Raw genomic sequence first — 20,845 nt, 5'->3', positions numbered from 1 at the left:
GTAAAGTATTCAAAGGATTTCTTCTATCAGTTTCTTCCTATTTCTCATAAGGTGAAAAGTTTTGAAAATATATGGAGACATAAAAAATTTAGTTTTTTTCCATAAAAGAACTAACTTGTAGTTTGTATGTACAATATTTCTAACCTCCTTCTAATTAGTTAATTTTCTGCAAGTTTTGTTATACATTTCTTAGAATGTAAAAGGTTTTAGTATTTGGAAAGTAGAAAAATATGTAAGAAGCTATACTGATCTGGGACTACTGAATTTAGAAAGTGCTCATATAAAGAGAGGAATAAATTGGGTTTTTCTTTGTCAGCAGCGCTAGGTTTGGCTATTTTTTCTTCATTAATAGGCATTAGCTAAGAGTTATTACTAACTTTGAGTTCATTTGTATTTCTATAACTGTTCCATAAAAAAAAATATGTAAATTACTAATGCAAAGAGTTCAGTGTAAAAATCTGGGATCCAGATTTTCTGTGTTAAAATGTTTAACTGAAGCTTTATTTCTAACTATTAACATTTAGAGAATACATGTTACTTTACAGCATTTGATCTTAGCTTAAATTTTTATTTGACCTTAAGAAACTGTGGTTTCTATAAATTTTTTTTCAAAGATCAACCTTTTTCTTTCGTCCATTGGCAGTTACCTGCAACTTAGTCACAGTTTTTATGTATGTTGTTGGCTTAGAAGTACCATATTAATCAGTTCAGACTATGATAGGTTTCACTGGTGTAATCTACAACAGTCACTCTTTATCATATGTGTAAAACTGAACGTAAATTTAACCCTTACCTAAGCCTCAAAATTTAGAAAATGCAGTTGTATATACCACATACTGTGACAATATTGCCCAAAACAAACTACCTATATGTAAGAAAACAAACAAAAATAAGAGCAAAATAAACAAAACAAAACAAAACCCTCCTTGCCATCCATCTCAGTTTAATGAGACTGAAAGTGTTTTGCTAAGGAGGGTGAGTTATGAGGTAAACCCAAACTCCTCTCTCTCAGCAATTGTAAATCCGAAATTAAGAGGCTCAACTGAGGAAGTATAGAAAAAAAAGAAAATAACAACCCTTTATTAAAGGATATATATGTGTTGGCAAAAACAACAAAAGAACACAAAAAACAACTGAACAATAATCCTGTACCCAAAAAGTCCCCTTCAAAAAAACCCCAGTTTGATACTTCTGTGTCCTCTAGCGCGATTCTAATCACTGTGGGCAGGAGCGCTGTTGGATCACTGGAGGAGCAGAGCCTGCAGTGCTCGGTGTTGGTCAGCAGGGGGCTCTGTTGGGTGCTCACTGTGTGGGGCCCCAGATGCGGAAGAAAGCCAGCAGTGAAGACTTTCGCTCCCCCCGAGGAGAGGAAAGTAAAAACCGGAAAGAAGGGCTGTTTCCTTCCCACTAAAATCACACTGTCTGCGAGTGGCTGTGGTCAGGATTTCCCCCTTTCCTCAACAAGCACAAACTGCTGCCAAAACATGAGATCGGAGGACGTAAAAAGAAAAATTACCCCCTCCCCAAAAGGTTCCTCTGCAGCATGGGCCAAAACTCTCCGATGAAATCTGAGCCGGTCAGGCTGGCAACAGGGCAGACCATAGACAAGCCGAGGCCAGAGAAAAGCCAGATGACCAGGTCGAGAGCAAAATGGCCTCAGAGCTTCTTCCAACACACACCTTGACTCTGTTAAGGAAAAAAAAAAAAAAAAGGGAAGTGTCCCCAGTTTGCAAGGAGAGGAGGGGAAAAACTGCTCCCCCCTCTCTGCAGTTTTGGATGGGTCATCAGCCTGGAATGCAGGTTGGCCAGCTAGTTCTTTTGTATAGTCGGTTACTCCTTCCCCCTCCTCGTTCAACATCCTTCTTTTACAGCAGGACAGGGGAAAGGAAAATTTCTGCCTGGATTTTTAGAACAAGTAAATCTATGACACCATCTTATGAAAGATAGATGAATATTTTTTTTTTGCTTGTCAGGAAAAAATTGGTTCAAGATACGTTTCAACTATGTACAGTAAATATTTTACTCTAAATATCTACTCTAAATCCACATTTTTAAAGACTACAGGGTAGTGGCTATACCAGTAAGGTTTTAACAGAAAGGCTGTTTTATGAAAATTAGTTGAGGAGCCGTTATGGTTAGTAAATCTTCTGCTTATGCAGCTGTATTGTTTTATAGCCTACTGGGTAAGGTCCTCCAAAAAACTCATTTTGAGATGCTGAAGAGTCTTTATCCATTTATTTGTATTCAGCTAGTTGTTTCTGAAGAGAATACATCAGACTAAGAGGACATGCCTAAGAACTGCTTTTTTAACCTTTGCCAGTATTCAGTTAAACCTATCCCCACTAAATTTCATGATCATTCCAATGCCCAGAATACAGCACAATCAGAGAGAGATGGCTAGCCCCGCTTTTCTTTTTAACTGAGAAACAGCCACATGAAGCATACGGATTCTATAAAATGGCCTACCTTCCTGGTTCTCAGGTGCTGCAAGAAAAGTAATGTCCTCTTGGTCTTTCTGACAATCGACTTGGAAAGCCCATAGAACGACCTTCTGAATTCATTACCTGAAACTGGGAAAATATAAACTACCCTCAGGGTGTAAAATATTTTACAATTTCTTTCAAATCTCAAAGAAAATTTTGCCAAGGCAATGTTAAGACACAGTAATTCCATACTAAATAATTCTAGAATTCTTCCACTTTCTGCATATTTTGAAGAGTTTTCCTGGTGGTCCTTGAAAATGTCCATTCTGATATCCTACGTATACCAATGTGAGACTACTTTTGTCTGGTAAAGTTCAAAATCAAACTCAGTGTAGGGAATAATATATTTGTATAACATTTTGCAAGTAATATATATAGATCATACATTTTATAAAAAAAATATAATTAACAGTATCGTTATTCTATAGTTCACCCAAGTTTCTATTGCATATGTAAAACATTAACATATTCAGTATGTGGTAGTTGAAAATATCTCAACTGCTTCAAAAACTGGCTTTTTACTACATAGCTAGTCAGCTGAGGAATACTCAATGCCAAAGAAAATCATTATCCATTACAGGTTTCTAAGTAGCTCTGCTGATTTAAGATATTGATATGTGTGACAACCATGACTTAAATATTTCAGTTTTCTGAAAACAACCCTTTGTATACATCAATAGCCTGTACTACAGAACCACAGCTAACTTAAGCTTGTTAGAACAATTTCACTTTGTAATAATGACCAATTTTTATGCATAATCTCATATAAGCTCACAGTTGAGCTACCCAACTCACAGTTGAGCTACCCAACACACAGTTGAGCTACCCAACTCACAGTTGAGCTACCCAAAACTGTAGGCACCAGTATCTCTTTTAGACATTACTCTCTTCCACATTTACCATATGGGTTTCTTGGAGTGCGGTTCACTTCCATGGTTTCATTTTTTTCCACAAAACATTGAGCAGTTTTGAGTCCTCAATAGTAAATGTAAATATAGTGAAAATTACTCCTCTCTTTATTTTCTTCTGTGTATTTTTGATCTTCAAGTGACTGTGAATTGGATACATCCCTTATTTATTCATTCATTCCTTCATTTCTTAATTAGTAATCAACTGAGTACCACAATTGCTAAAAAAACAGTTAAGATTACTTTAGTGCAACCATTTTCAATCACACAGATCCATAAGCAAGCCCCTCTACAGTGAATGATAAAACCTGTATTGGCTTAAGTAGGATGGGTAGTCATCCAACAAGTGCAAAGAGGATATTGTCAGTATTTGCAGTTCATTCCCCCTAAGAAGTCCTGCCTGGTCCTCTGATTAGGCTGTAGGACATGAGAACAGTTGTCACCACCATCTCTGCAGAGACTGTAGTGCCACTGGAGAACTCCTCCCACCTCAGGCAGCCATTATAATATCTAAGCATCTCTCTGTATTGGAGAGATTACCACAGTGTTTCCAAAGAACAGCACCAAAATAATATTCCCAAATATTTTCCTAAGAACTCCTCTTTCTAATGTGCTGGGTAAGAATAGTAGGCTTTAAGAGAAAAAGAAGTTTTTGTCTCATCATAGCTGCAATTAGCACTAAACAAAGAAGATAAGAAATAATGCAAATTAGTTTTGCTCATATCAGAAGTATCTTCATCCAAAATCATCTTTTTACCTGATTGCTCGGTATACATGAAAACTGGTCTTTAATATATTTTTTTATTCAGATCTTGTGCTGTACCATGTAAACCTTATTGGTTTATATTTTATAAATTAACTATTGGTGTTTCTAATAAAAACAAAACACTCTTCCTAACACATACAAAAAATCACAACTTTAGTACACATGATTACTCTACATCCCCTGAGTAAGATATCACAGTGGGAAATTAGTAATCCTAACTGCTAGATATTAACAGAAGGCCACTTTTTTCCAAATCCATAAAGTGACTGAATCACAATGTTTGAGCAGGATGTCAACTTTTTTTTTTTTTTTTGGAATATGTAAATTGAGTGAGCAGTAATCTCAACATTGACTCAGGATTAAGTAGATGGCAAGAAAATGGAGATTCCCTTGTACCCAGCAGTCCTTATAACTGTTAATTTACTACATGATGCTAATTAAATGAGACTGGCTTCATAATGGAAATATATGGTGCCTGAGTAGAAAAGCTGTTAACATAATTATATCTGTTACACAGGGGGTGTAGCAGATTGCAATTATTAGAAGACTGAGTTTAAGGCTACCTTGTGTACTCTGATGTTAGGATTGGCTTTTATACTCCTTGACTTCCCAAATAACACTCCAATTTGGATTAAAGCTTCTTTTTTCTTTTTTTTTTTTCATTTTAAACACATGCTTTTTAAAAATTAACTTGCTTCCCTAACTACTCAGTTTTCAAATTCAGTTCATTTTTTTGACAGTTAAGGCAACTGTCATCCTGGCAACTGGATATCCCTGGGCATCTTGTCAAAACATTAGCACAGCCCTCCTTTGAATGATTGGTTATGTAAAAGTCCCATCTCAAGACAAACACATAAAATGGAACTGAGAGAACAAAAAAAACCCAACTCTGACCTGTACCAATCTCTCCTTCATCGATTTCTCAGGGGTTCATGGCACAACATCTTAGAGTTTTCTTAGAGTAAAATATTTTCTAAAGCAATTCTGCATTACCCGATTTTACTAGGGGTTTTTATTAGGTTTTACATTAGGGGTTTATATTATATTAGGGGTTTATATTACATTTGTCTTCAACATAGATGATGGACCAAGAGGGTCTCAGTCCTCTGCGCTGGAGGACCATGACTGTGACAATGATCAACTCCCAGCTGATCCTGAACTTGTGCAGAATCTGCTGTTCCAGCTGGATCCATACAAATCTATGGGGCCTGTTGGAATTCATCTGAGAATCCTCAAATTGCTGGATGACATCATCACATAACCTCTCTAGATGATTTTTGAGAGGTCTTGGGAGTCTACAACCTTCCTTGGAGACGTCCCAGTTCTCTGGAAGCTGGGGAATGTTTTCCTGGTTTTCAAGAAGGGCAAGAAGGAAGACACTGGAAACCACAGGCCTGTCAGTCTCGCTTCAGTGCCCAGTAAAATCATGGAAATTATTATTCTGGGAGGTATTAAAAAACACCTGGAGAACAGGGCAGTCATTGTTCACAGCCAGCACAGTTTCATGAAGGGAAAGTCCTGCCTGTCAAGCATGATTTCCTTCTACAACAGGATAACCCACCAAGCTGATCTAGGAGAGCCAATAGATGTCATCCTTTTGGAGTTTGGCAAAGTCTCTCACAGGATAGCTCTAGACAAAATGTCCAGCACACAGCTGGATAACTGTGTTATATGATGAGTGAGCTCAAGGGTTGAGTACAAAGAGTTATAGTGAATGGGGTGACACCAGCTGTCGACCAGAACCCCACTAGTGGGGTTCTGCAGGGCTCCTTGTGCTCCTCAACATCTTCATTAACAACTTGGATGCAGGACTTAAAGGTACACTAAGTTTGCCAACTAAACTGAGAGGAGCTGTCAACTCCCTCAAAGGTAGAAAGACCTTGACAAACTAGAGAGATGAGCAATCACCAGCTGTATGAAGTTTAACAAGTGCAAGTGCCAGATTCTGCACCTGGAAATGGGCAACCCTGGTTGTTTGTATAGACTGAGGAATGAGACAGTGGAGAGCAGTGCTATGGAAAGAGACCTGGGGGTCATGGTCGATGGTAAGTTGAATATGAGTCAGCAGTGCCCTGGCAGCCAGGAGGGCCAACCGTGTCCTGGGGGGCATCAAGCAAAGCATCATCAGCCAGTCTAAGGAGGTGATTGTCTTATTCTGCTCTACACTGGGGTAACCTCACCTTGAATATTGCAGCAGTTTTGGGCACCAAAATATAAAAAGACATAAAGTCATTTAAGAGTGTCCAAAGGAGGGTATGAGGATGGTGAATGGTCTGGAAGGGAAGCTGTATGAGGAACACCTGAGAGCACTTGGTATGTTACCCTGGGGAAGAGAAGACTGAGGAGAGACCTCATTGCAGTCTTCAACAACTTCATGAGGGAAAGTAAAGGGGGGCAGATACTGATCTCTTCACTCTCATGACCAATGACTCAAGGAAACAGTGTGAAGCTGTGCCATGGGAGGTTTAGGTTAGATATCAGGAAAAGGTTTTTCACCTAGAGGGCGGCTGGGCACTGGAACAGGCTCCCTAGAGAAGTGGTCACAGAACCAAGCCTGAGTTCCAGAAGCATTTGGACAATGTTCTCAGGCACACAGTGGGATTCTTGGGGTGTCCTGTGCAGGGCCTTGATGATACTGAAGGGTACCTCCCACCTCAGCATATTCTGATTCTATGTTTTCCCAAAATCCTCATTTTCAGAAGCTATAAAATCTTCTGTATTCCATGGGAATCTCAAGAACACATTTTGAAATAGCAACACATTATTTTAAAAGCAGGTGTATGAGTATTTCCAATTCAATTCATCACCTCAAGATAAAATAATTCAAGGATGATGTTCAGTGTGGAGTAGTATTCCGGCTTTTAAAATCTTTTGTGATGATTAAAAAAGTGAAGGATTCCAAGGCATTTAACAACCATGAAAGCTGTATATTATGCGTGTTCTCCAGTACCATGAGTGTTATGTCTATTCAATCAATCATCATGGCTAGGCTTTGTGAGTGAAGATTTGGGGAGGGCACTATCCTTTCTTTAATGAAGGGAAAGCACACTGATGACTAAAAAGGCCAATACAAGACAGGCACAACCGGTTGCAAAAGGCGCAGCAGGACTCCATAGGTAGTATATTCTGCAAGACACGATTCTTTCGGCGTTGTCTCTTCTCCTCAAGAGTGGTCCTGAGTGCTTTCTCAAAAGCATCAGCAGCATTAAAGATAGTGTGCCTCCAGACCTCCCGATTGGAGGCCAGAGTAGACCAGTCATGGTGATCAATATGGCCAAGGCTGAGATGTTGTTTCAGGGAGTCCTTGTATCTTTTCTTCAGGGCTCCTCTCTTGCGGCAACCAGTGGCAAGTTCACCATAAAGCAAGATCTTAGGGAGGCGGTGGTCCTTCATCCTGGAGACGTGTCCTCCCCAATGCAGCTTGTTCTCAGTAACATGGCCTCAATATTTGTGACTGCTTAGATATAGAAAAAAATCCAAAAAACACAGCAACCCTCAAAGTCAATATGCAGAAACATATCAATGGCTAACATTGTTTTTCTCAACTTCTGAACAGTTAGAATTTCTCTGCTGTCTGCTGCTAGAAATTCATTTTTAACGGTAACAACCCATAACCTTCCCTTAGGAAACATGCATTGGAAACCTCTTTTTCAGTCACTAATATCAGAACCATGTTTATTTTTAGCCAGTCATCTCTCCACTCCCAAAAGCGGAGATCCAGGAAAGCGACAGAAATTCCCCAAATGATGTGGGAAGGAAGGTGAGTATGAATGAACACTAAGTAACTTCACAGCAGCATACCTTTCTGTTTCTTTTTATCTTAAACCATAAACACATTATCTGAGTGATTTATGACATTTTCAGCATAATATAAAGACTTCTTTCTTCAGTACTTTTTTCTTAATTTCTTCTCATTTACTTGCTATTCTTTCATGTGTTTTTCTTCTGTTGAATTTCAGATTCTTGATGATTCCTTTTACATTCATCTCTTTTTCTCTTTTGTCTATTGTCTTACTCTTCCCTGTCCCTGTTCTTTTCTCATAGTCTTTGCCACTCATTTTCTTTGCTCAGATCATTACTTCAGTCTCCTGAACTACCACATAGATCTTGAATGAAGAAAATGTTTTGCCACAGGTCTGATAAGCAAAGCAGTGTCTGCCACCTACCCATACATTACCTCTCCCAGTATACTTTCATTTTTTCCTGTTAGAATGGGAGGGAATAAAATATAAGAGGAGAGGAATGAAAGTCCAAGCAACTCAGAAGGAGTAAGAGGGAATCTGAAGCCTATGACTTCTCCTAAACTTCAGGAAATCATTGCTTGACCAAGAACAATTTACCAAGACTAGTTCTGGGTTGTTCCTTTCTAAATCCTCAAAGGCTGTCGGATTGAGGTTGCTTAAGAGATCTATCCAACTAAAACAGAGACATGAGGGAAGGTCTTAAAATTTTGTAAGAAAAAGTACTACATGCTTAAAGAAACAGCATGTGTGTAACCTTGTGCAATCGAAGTATCAGATTCACTTTGCAGCCAGTCCACTTTGTCGAAGTGGCTAATCTGTTTAACCATACTATATTGCTGGTGTGTCACCCAGATTAGGTGAAGCAAGAATTCATCCTGAGATTGATCATGTCCTGATCAATGTCTAAGCCTTAAATAAAGCCCACCAATGCCTCTGAATATCAATTCTTAAGCCAGTTTTGGACTACATCTCTAATTTTGCTATAATGAAGTGATAAAGATTAAAGAGAACTCTATGAGAAAAAAAAAAACCAACAATAGTGTGTTTCTCTGTTTGAGCATGAGCTGGTGGAACCTGAAGTGTGAAGTTTACTGAAAGATAATGCTGTAGAAATCAGATCCCCAGATGGTGAGATGCTGAGAAATGTGTAAGCATTTAAAAACGGTTCCTGAATGATGGGCTAATATATGTCTATTTGGTGTGCATTGACAGATTTTGGTAGTGGAGGGGGTACAGAATTCACAGGGGTTAATTCTGTAAGAAGCTACAAGAAGCTTCCTCCATGTCCAATAGAGCCAATGCCAGATGGCTCAAGATGGACCAAACACTGACAAAGGCTGAGCTCATCAGAATTGGCGGTAATGCCTCTCTGGCAACCTATTTAAAAAGGAAAAAAAGTTAATGTGCAAGAGTAATTGCATCCAGAGAAGACAGGAGAGAGAATACATGAGAGGAACAACTCCGCAGACACCAGGTTCAGTGGAGAAGGAGGGGGAGGAGGTGCTCCAGGAGCTGGAGCTGAGGTTCTCCTGCAGCCCGTGATGCAGCCCATCGTGAGGCAACTGTGCCCCTGCAGCCCATGGAGGTCCACAAAGGTGCAGAGATGCGTCTGCAGCCCACAGAGAAGATCTACACCTGAGCAGGTGGATGCCTGAAAAGATGGCTTGAAGCCCGGGGGAGGCCCATGTTGGAGCAGGCTCCTGGTAGGGATGTGAGGACCCTTGGAGAGAGGAACTCATGCTGGAGCAGGTTTCCTGGTAGAAGTTGTGACACTGTGGGAACCCACGCTGGATCAAGCTGATTCTTGAAGGACTGCACTTCACAGAAAAGTGACCCATGTTGCAGCAGTTCATTGAGAACTGTTGCCTGTGGAATGTACTGACATTAATGTTCACAGAGAACTGTCCCCCATAGGAAGGACCTCACACTGGAGCAGTGGAAGGACTCCTCTCCCTGAGCAGTGGCAAAAACAACAAGTGAACTGACCATAAATCTCATTCCCTGTCTCCCTGCACCTCTCGGGAGGAGGAGGTAGAGTTCAGGAAAGGGGGAAGGGGGTGAAAATGTTTCTTAATATTTCTTTTACTTCTCATTATCCTGCCACGATTTTGCTAGTAATAAATTCAATTATTACAGTACTCAGAGAGTGATCTTTCCCTGTCTATACCTCCACTCATGAAACTTTCGTTATATTTTCTCTCCCCTGTCTACTTATGGAGGGAAATGATGGAGAAGCTTTGGTGGGTACCCGGCATCCAGTCAGGGTCAACCCACTAAAACATGACTCAGTCATCAGTGTTCAGTGACCAGTTTGTGACAGTTCCTCTTGTTTGATGTGAGCATGACATGTGGATGTTTTCCCACCACTAAATGGTGTAACATAAAAGCCAGGGAGACAAAGGAGGTTCAAGCCATTTATTGTCTACCAGTCCCTTAAAAATATTTCTATTATTGGTAGTTCTACTATTCTACTTTTTTTGTCTGTTAACAAAAAAGTGGAAACTGCAATACCAATGAAGTACCGGAAAAACCAAAGAGGACTTTATTAAATTCATAAGATTTTCCATACGACAGTCAACTTAAATTTGCCCGATGGATTCTTCTGTTATGCGGGTTCTTATGCTACTCAGTCTCTTAGTAAAAATAATCACTATATCATTAGAATAAATGATTAGCAATTGTAGTAATTGTGTCATGACTTTCTGGAGATTGGACTACGACCATCTAATTGCCTGTCAGTGTTCAGAGGCCCAGATCTGCAGATGTCACAGCTCAGGGAAAGGGTTGTGCAAGCTTATTCACCCACAAGACTGTTCAGTTTTATACACCATAATTTAGAATAAATTTTAGGTATCTATGATTTCTAGAGGGAGCAGAAAGAGTGAAGCTGCAATACAGCATGTGGCAAGGAGCAAAAGCATTCCCTGTATTGCCCTGACTTCTGCCATCTAGCCCATCTCAGTACAGGCATGTTGGGTTCAGGACCAAAATGTACACCAAGTAGGACGCATAACACTAAAAATCTTCATCAATTTTCCTGCAGCAGGGAAACATTTTCTTCAGTTTAGTACAGCAATGAGCACTCCAAGGTACTCAATAATTCATCAACCACTTGCAAGAGCTAAGGAGAGAGAATTCAAAGTTTACAACAGCTACAATTATAAAAAACAATATGAAAATTCTTAGAAATTCTTAGAATTCTTACTTCTTCTAAGTATGATGTTTTGGCTTTTTTAATGCCTACAGTGATTTTTTAAATAATTATGCAATCTTCCTAATGTGAAACTCGCACACTTTAGAAGCAGTTATTACGATAAGTCTTCTGAGGTGTTACTGTTTTCAGAAGTATTCATATACTGAACAAAACAGTCTTATATAACAAATACAGTAGAAAGGAATTTTCTCACAGGCCAACAGGATCAAGTCTTTACCAGTTTGTTACTGGTAGAGATAAAAAATACCTCAGAGGCCTTAGGGATGAACAGATTTCTTAAAAAGAGGAAAAAATTGTCCAGATCACTGACCACAAAAGTAACTCAGTAGCACTTCTAGACAAACAAGAAAAACTTCTCCCTCTAAGACAGGTCAAGAGACTGTCAGACCCCCAGGGAGAGTCATGGGGTGTTTGGAGTATCATCAGCTCACAAAATATCCTGGTATTAACACCATCAGGCCTGCTCACTCACCCTACCCCAAATTGCTATACCTATATAAAAACAGCAACCTTCTGAAAGCATATTAACAGGATGATATGCCACCCTCACAATTATGAGAGTGCTAGTAAAATTGATGAGAAGCCTGAACTTTTCTACTTTCTACCAGTACACAGCTAGAATACTGATTGCGTTTTCCCTAACCCTCATCAGATTTACCTGTTCCCTGCTCTCCTTCTCAAAGATCCCCACACCATCAGACAATGTTTTTTATCTAGATGATTTGTTCCTTCAGTGAGTGAAACAGGGAGAAATCATCAGAACCTTCAGTCTGAAGGGAGTTTCAATGTCCAAGGGGATCACATTATGTGTGATGGTATTTGATGAACAGATTGTAGATGATTTTAACAAGGAACTCATTTTTCTTACAGTAAACAGAGGATCAGGCTCACTTTGTTTACTATTCAGTGCAAATGTTCAATGCAAATCCCAAAGGAGTGAAGAGATGATGTTTCTAAGACACTTTTCAACTCCACTGATCCTGTCTGATAGGTTCCCAAAGGGAAGGCATGCTCTAAGTTATGTCTCATATGTGTTCCAATTATAAGAGTGGTCACCCAACATCATCTGCACACCCTAAGGAGACTGACCTCTTTAAAGCCATGCCTGTTCATCTCAGTTTCCTCTCTCTAGTGGTGGTAAAACCACAGCATAAAACGAGTCTCAGACAACATGTAGAGGAAAAAGAGCTGTTATGTCTGTTTGTAATTTGTACTAATAAAATAAGTCAGATGTACCAGGTGAAGGTCAGCCTAGAAACTAACAAATTTTTTATTAGAACTCTGTTTTGATGTTACTTTTATGTTTAGTTACTATAACTGACAGTGAATACATACCACACTCCCCTGTTAACTTAAGAACAGTACTTTTTTTTTCATTACAAATGCATGTTTTACAATTATTGGAGAACTTATTCAAGCAACATCTTGGCATTCTTAAAAATGTTGAAAACTTTTTGGTCATCCATTCCTGTGTAATAATTTTCAAAAATATCTTGCTCAAAAATTATGAAGGTCGTATGGGTATGGGGACAATAAACCATGAAGATCAAGAATAGCTAATCAATACCAAGTTAAAAGGAGATTGTTCCATTATATTTGGAGCTTTCTAAGAGAAATACTGGTTCGAGTTTCACTATTTCAGCTGGACATCTAAGCCTGTATTACCCAAATCAGTTCTATTCTGCGCTGCTTGCACTTACACCATTCCAGTAGTCTCAGGCAGGGAATATTTCCCAAAAGTTTCTCAAAGCAAGAAATCAGCCTCTGGTCTGATTTTCAAGGTCTGTTATTTTCTTCCATCCTATTAGAGCAGTACAAACCTTTAGCAGTTATTGGGTCAAGAAGAATAAAACAAAAGCCTTAACTATTTTCCACTCTGTGGCTGAAGATGAAAGAAAAGAACTGATACTTAGCAATACTGGCTTGCCTGGTGGAGATACAAACAGTAGAGAGGCACTGTAAAATACTGTTAGGTGCTTGCTCCTGATTTTTGCATTCAGAAAAATCACAAACTAAACAATATACATTGGCAAATTATATATTTTTTGTGTTCTAAGTAGGATGTATCTTGTACTCATATAACAGGTATAAAGACTTACACCTGTACAGAGAGAGAGTATGGATCTCCTGCCTCTTAAGTTGTTGATACACCCTTTTGGGAAAAAAAAACAGACCAGAAAAAAAGACCCCAAAACAACCCAAAACAACATAAAAAACCAAGAAACCAAAAAAAAAAAAAACAACCAAAAACCCAAACCATAACAAACAAACAAAAACACAAAAAAACCCAAACAAAACAAACAAACAAACAAAAAAAACCCCACCAAAACCTCTACCTCTGCATCAGACACTCTCTTGGTGTGTAATGTTAGTCCTACATTTCATAAGAAAAATTCTATTTCTTCTATAAAAAATCTAATAGATTTTTTTCTATGAGGTAATAATAGGTACTAAACAGAAGCACACTAATGGCCAAATTGTCAGTGTTTCAAAATTCCGCCTAAGGACTCTATTCTGCATTTTTAGAACAGAGGTTTGGATAAGAAAATTGAGTATTCAAACATGATGCTATCAATATTTGTGCAAAAGGGCCCATCTCTGCACACAAAGCTAGTTTGGGGTTCATCTTTACACTGGGGTATTCACCTGAACCTGAATACTCTTTTGTAATATATTTCAATTTTTGAAATCTTGCCCTTTACTACAGAGCCACAGGGAGTCTGCTTCGCTTTATCCGAGCCAATCTAATTTGCCACCCTGCTCCAGGGGTAGAAAACATATCATTGCCCAGCTAAATCAAATAAACGTTCCTCCCTCTTCTTTGGACACAACTGGGACAACAACGTGGGTCTTTTGCAGATATGTACCCAGAAAGGGACATTCTGGCATGCATTTATACTTAATTTAAAACTGAGATAGGATTGCAGTGTCTGTTTCTGGGAGAACACATCTATGGCACACAGTGCTCTTCATGGCTCAAACTTGAGCCTTCAAAGCATCTTGTGTGAATTGCTGAGCATGGGGCTAATGGTTGGGAATCTTTTTTTGACTTTCTAACGACCAATTAATCCATCATCTCCATGCACAATATTCACCCGATCTAACTGCCTTAGTCAACGTTCCTGTTGGCTTTGGTCAGACTGGTGCTAAAGTTCTTTAAAAATCCACCATGTATATGAAGTGACATTACTGGTATTAGTGAAGGTTTGGATTGTCTAAATACTGCAAAAGGCAATTTTTTTCCTCCTAAATACAGCATTTATTATCATCCTCTCTTCCTACACATTGAAAACTCACAGGCCATGAGAGATTTCAAATGAATGAAGGTACTGTATGTTCGTATCATGAATATACTGCTCTTAAAATAGTATTTGTTTTCTTCAGTTTCACCTGGGAGATATTCTAATTCTGTACAGCTAAAAAAAAACCAAAACAAAACCAAACTGCAGAAGGATTCTTGCTGCTGCAAAAGTAGACAAGAACATTTGCCTTTTTATCATACAGAAAGGTTGAAAATTTTTTAAACATACTGTGTCTTCTAAAGCTCAGCTATGTCACTTCAAGACAACTCTTCCAAGATCTTATTTTTTCATCATAGCTGCTTTCCAATGTTTTGACCTCAGGTAAAACTTTTCCCTGTAAGTTCTGATGTATTAACTCAGATTCATTTTATGTGAGCTAATATTCAAATTACAACTGCAAGATAGAAGTATCACTTCTATGTTAGAAATCATGCTTTTTCCACACTACAGGAATCTCTGGACACCGTATCAGTGACTATTTCAATGCACGTTATGTTATTATATCCCCGGCAGGTACTGAATGCATCCCTGTTTGAAGCCATGGACTTTCTTAATTACATCACACACTCCAATGTTTCATGCTCCTTTGCAGACACTCTTACTGGGGCTGTAATTGGACTTCAGGCACACAGCTAAAACTCAATAAAGAATCCTCTTTGTGTGCTGCCTAAGATGTTCTGCTACTCCTTTTCATGGTCTGTTTATCTTAGGCTTTTCTGAACAAGTAAGTGGAGAGGAAATGAATCTTTGGCTTAGATTTCAATCTCAGATGAACTCAGTGCAAATTTTCACAAATGTAAGCGTATTAGATTGTTAACTACTTTTGTTTCTTTTGTATTTTGTCAAAATTCTATCAGGTGAACTGTGCATGCATTGAAAGGTTCCAAAAACACCTGTCTCATATATGAGTGCAGGGTGCTAGCTGTGCGTGTACACTTACGAAAGGTGCTTTGGGCATATTTTTTTTTCAAATGTACTGGAGTTTGACCTTTTAATTTCTTAATATTACATTATATGTACCATATTTTCCAACAGTTGCCATAGAAACTGTATGTTGCTGAATATCAAACAACATCTGGTAAACAGGATATAAGGAATACAACTTGGTACTCTCTTCAGCTAGGTATTGGGTACATTTGGACTTTTGCAAAGTATCCTTTTGAAAAATAAATCTAATCCTATTGTTTCCTGTATGAAAGCTCCTGCTTATCTGTCTTTTTCCTTCACAAGCTCCCTTGCTGTCAACTATATAGCATATTCCTCTAGAAAGAGAAGTTAATGAACCAAATAAGAATACATATTACTTGGAAGGACGCTGCACAGGACACTCACAGGAGTGGACTAACTACAGAAGAAAACCCACACTTGGGAGTATTTTTATAAATCCAGCCCAGCAGGCATGGCATGATGTTGAAATTACTTTCTCTCTTTCTCACTCCGTCTCTCAACTATTAAGCTAACCTATCTCATTCTCCTTCCCATAGCCCATTTTAAAGAAAACATAAATTCATGAAAGAAATTATGGCAAGTTACATGCATTTAATTTTTAAAACTGTCAGGACTACATTACAGATAGCACAAGTATTTTCTTGTCCATAAAGATTCCTACCTAGGGGAAAAACACCTTAAAAAACCATCTCAACACCCTTGTCATGTACTCTCACATCATGAGATTAAATGTAGCTTTTGTAAATGTAAATGTTCTTGAGTAAATAATGTACAATAAGAGGCTGAAGTCAACAATACCTACAACAATACCAAGATGGTGTGTTCCCTACAAAATTACAAGTCAATGTGCTACATTACTAAAGGAGAATAATTTTGTTTAAAAAATGAGAAGGTTTAAAAAATAGAGCTTAGGTCATTTACAAGACTGCAGTCACTACGATGGAACACTTCTAGTTCTGTATCTAGTACCCTAAATTCAAGACATCTGACTGAAAGACCTCTTGTGTTGGTAATGTTATCTGTATCATCCCCCTTACCTTTCTGATCTCTGTTCTTTCATCTTTTCTCCAATCCCATCATCAGCTAGGCCCACTGCAGACAAATTTAAGATTGGTCTGCCTGTACTTCCTGATGATATTGCATGAGCTGGCTCTAATTCTAATGTTTCTATGCTGGTCCCCAAAGGCAAGAGGTTTGCCAGTGGGAAAGAACTGAAGTTTTATGTATTTTATATTAATTCAGGGCAGCTTAGCCTAAGCTTAGGGTAGCCCCAAGCCTATGTCAACTTGTATGAAAGTCTCAATAAGCTTCCAGGTACTTAGAGAATGCATCAAATAAAAAGTCCCCTTGAAATGGACTATACTATTCCACATTTCTTTCTGCATATGAAGGTGGAAGAGAATAGCTGAGAAGGAACTTTGCTTAGGAACGCAGGTATTTTACTCTTCCTCTGTATGTTGTCTTGTTCATGTGAAAGTAATAAGTGATAGGTCCTTTGTATTTTTTCTGTCATTAAGCAAAACTGATCAAAATAAAGTAAAACTAAACCCTACATGCCTGACACTGCCTGTAATTAATGCATATCTGAAAGCATGAGATTTCATTGTTATTAGTCTTTTATCACTTTTTCTCCCCAATCTTCCTGTTTCTGATACAGCAGGAAAAAGTATTAACTGTTGTTTTCTACTGACAAAGGAGAAAGTGACTTATCAAAATGTCTTTACACGATATTTACTGTTATTAATCGGTAGTATTTTCTTTCATTTTATTTGATTTAACTATAAACTCCTAGTTTTGAAGAGGCATTATCATTCCTTGTTAGGCCTAAAATGTTCTTTTTACATATGATTAGCAAGGAGTTCAGTTTTGTTTTCCATGTCTCACGTATTTTTATGTTCAGTATACTATGTATCTTTCTATTTTTCTCCTTTCTTTGGTAAAAATAATGGTTTGTAATAAACATAAGATGACTGAAGACTGTGTAAGTAAGTGAAAAGTGGTGGAACAAATTACCTCCAAGTTGCAGTCTTCACAAAAGAACAATTTTATCATGGAATGCTGATGTCCAAATTCAAAATGAAAGAGCCAGAAGGAGAAAAGAAGAAAGGAAAAAGTATATGAAGATCACTTTCAATAATAAACTGGCACTTTGTGGGATTCAAATACAGAAGCTATCATGTATAAATAGTAAGGATACCAATGGCCCCATATGTTACTTTTGAACAATAAGCAAAGAAAAAACAGCAAGTCAGGAAGAAATATCGCCTTAGCATGGCATACACATATTTAAAATTTTGCCTTGCATGTCTTATGAGTATCAAATTGAGTGCACAAAAAGATTTGTTGCTCGGAAATGTCTGAAAATTTCTGACTGGAAACTGTAACTTTAAGTCATTGGGGATTTGGGTCATTTTTCAGGTAAAAATTCGGGCTAATAACTTCACAGATGCTTCTGATTTGCAAGGTTTTTCCTGCTCTATGCAATTTCATTCATTTAGCTCTGCAATTTCCAATTCTTAAGCAAGTAGTTACATAATGCTGCTAGAATCTGAAATCTCCCTATTGAGCTAATCTCAGAATGTCCTCTTTTTTCTTTAGGTTTTAAAAAATTGCTCTTTTCTGTGCACTGTAACTTTATTTGAGAACAACTATGAATTATTTTACATTGACTATTGTCTAATTTGGCTGATTCTGAAATTTCATCCAGTGTTATACACCGATAACTTTAAAAAGTCTCCTCCATTAATACACACTTATTGGGCAAGAGACAAGTGTAGACAGGATGTATGAAGTTCCTTTATCACACAAAAACATTGACTAAGTTTGTTGAATTTGAATGCACTGAAAAAAATGAAGATTAATTTATCTTCATAACAGCAGAATTTTCAACCTCAGGAATCAGGGGTAGGAGTAAATTAAGTGATAACCTGAATGGTTTTAGTAACAAGATGATCTTTTAGCTTTTTACAGCAGTTATTTACAGCTTTGGTCATTACAATTTTCTACGGAAAGCACAAGCAGGTAGCTCATCAATAGTTCCATTTAGAAGAAAGGTAAGAAAATGCTCACACTGGGGTGTCAACACACTGCTAAAATAGAGTTTGACTATGAAAAGGGTAGTTTTTATCTCTGCGCCTTACAAGCAGATACCTGGCCTGTCATCACAGAAGTGGAGCTAATTTTTTTAACAAACCATTGCTGACCACTTAATACAGATTCTTGCACAAACTGTCATTATGCAAAGCAGTGATAAAGATGACAACAGGACTAAGGTGTCCTTAATCAAGTGATCAAAATGGTCTTACATTCTTTACTTTTCCTTTTACTCTAAAGAGAAGTCAAAATAAGAAAAGGACTATTATGCAATTTCAAAGCATTTTTACCACCTAGAATCATAGAATCACAGAATATCTCAAGTTGAAAGAGACATGCAAGGATCATTGAGTGCACTCCCTGCTCCTCACAGGACTACCTAAAACTAAACCTTATGACCAGGAACATGGACCAGATGCACTTTGACCTCTGACAGGCTTGTTGCTGTGGGGAGCCTGTTTCAGTGCCCTCTCAGTGAAGAACCTTTTCCTATCCGGTTTGAACTTCCCCTGACACAGCTTCATTCCCTTTGCTCATGTCCTTCCAGTGGTCACTAGAGAACAGAGATCAACATCTCTCCAGTCACTGTCACTCTTTGAGGCAGTTGTAGATCACTTCTTCAGATGAGTCATCTCCCCTCAAGAGTCATCCCACCATACACAGACCCACATACATACGCGCAAAAAGGTATTGTGTTATTTCAGGATTTTAGCCCAGTCGGGTGAATTCAGAGATTATGTTCTTACTACTTCACTCACAAGAATGAACAAAAATGAAGCAGTACCTTAGTGGAACAGATGAGGTCTTCAAACTAACAGAAGGTGAAAGATAGTCAGGCGAGATATTTAAATAGACACCTTCTTGGGAAATCACACAAAAGTTTAATCTTGGGACTCTGGAAAAAAGACACAAGGTACTGCTGCCCAAAATGAATAACTAGGACTCTCTAATAGAAGTCAATAACTCATGTCCTCTATGGGTCATCACAGAAGGTGGCCTTTAAAAAGTGTTTAGCAATAGCCAGGCCAAAAGGGTCAGTATTTATGTTAATACAGTGATCATTACATACCTCACATACAGCACAAAGGAGCTGAAAGTGCCTGAGTTGATAGTGTCAGCAGTCCTAAAAAAGGCCTTGCACAGTCTAGCCTGTCACATAAAGATCAGAATTTTATCTTCTCAGAACCTCAGCTTCATACAAATTTGTCACTTGTGTAACACTGAGCTTTACTGAGCTTAGATATTGTGAATTGTATCCTAATGACATAAAATAAAGCTTTGTCTAACTCTACCTCCACTCACTCTACCAAAAAGAAAAAAGAAAGAGAGAAATACAATTCAGCTTTGGTTCACTCAACATCATGGCCAGTTTTCACGAAAGAAGATTTGGGAAAGGTCTTTACCCACATTTGTTACAAGCGCGCTGGTGATACAGGGCTTTGCAAATGAGGGTAAGGCCTTCGAGCCTGCGCAATGGATTTTTTAGGTGAGACACAGTGTGCGCTGAACTAAGCCCACCCTTTAATCCTAAGGTTCATCTGCCTGGGCCGAGCAAGCTTGAATGGTGGCAGCGAGGTCCTCAGGACGTAGGTTTGTTTAGAGTGACCGTCTCATAGATGGATGGCCTTACAGGGCTGACGAGCTCCATCTGCCTGGGTTTAGAGTTGTCCTTCTCTTCTGTGTGTTCCAGGGCTCCCCTCTCAACTCCCACCATGGCACTGTCTGCACAGGCGAAACTCTCATTCTCTCGCTCCTTTCCGCGCCTGGGGCTGGACCTGGGCCTGCACTGCTGTGACACACGCGTCCCGAGGCTGGCCCGGGCCCTCGCCCTTCACTGAACAAGTATGTAGTTATACATACCTTAAGATGAAATGCCCTTTGCGGCAGAACATCATCCACTGCAGCAATGAATGGGTTCTATTACAGTCACCATGCAGTGGATCCCTTACTAGAATAAGCACCAACTTCAAAATCTTCTTGGAAAAACATTATTATGCAAAGTCACAGGATCTAATGCAAACACTACATCAGGGGTAATTCCTGAGCAAAATATAAAACAGGACCTTTCTTAATATTATTTCATGTACCACAGTGTCATACTTCTTTGTACTCACTGGAACTCATTACAAAGCAGAGGAGAAAGTGTCAAAATCCCTGTCTTCAACACAACTACTTTAGACGCTTTTAAAGCAGTGAGTATAGATTCACCATTAGGACAGCAGGGACAGTTTTGGAGCTCTGCACAGTGTATTTTGAATTGCCTCCCAGTAGAATGTACACCACCTTTAACAACAGCTCCTCTACCCTGACACTGCTCAGGTACTGCCTACTTTAATTGTATTTCAGAAGGGTAAACAACTATACATATCAGTTGACTACATTTCCTTT

This window comes from Corapipo altera, unplaced genomic scaffold (assembly GCF_003945725.1).
Source record: "Corapipo altera isolate COAL_440 unplaced genomic scaffold, ASM394572v1 61281, whole genome shotgun sequence".
NCBI lineage: Eukaryota > Metazoa > Chordata > Aves > Passeriformes > Pipridae > Corapipo > Corapipo altera.
The sequence above is the reverse complement of the archived record's forward strand: the minus strand, read 5'-3'. Positions refer to the sequence as shown.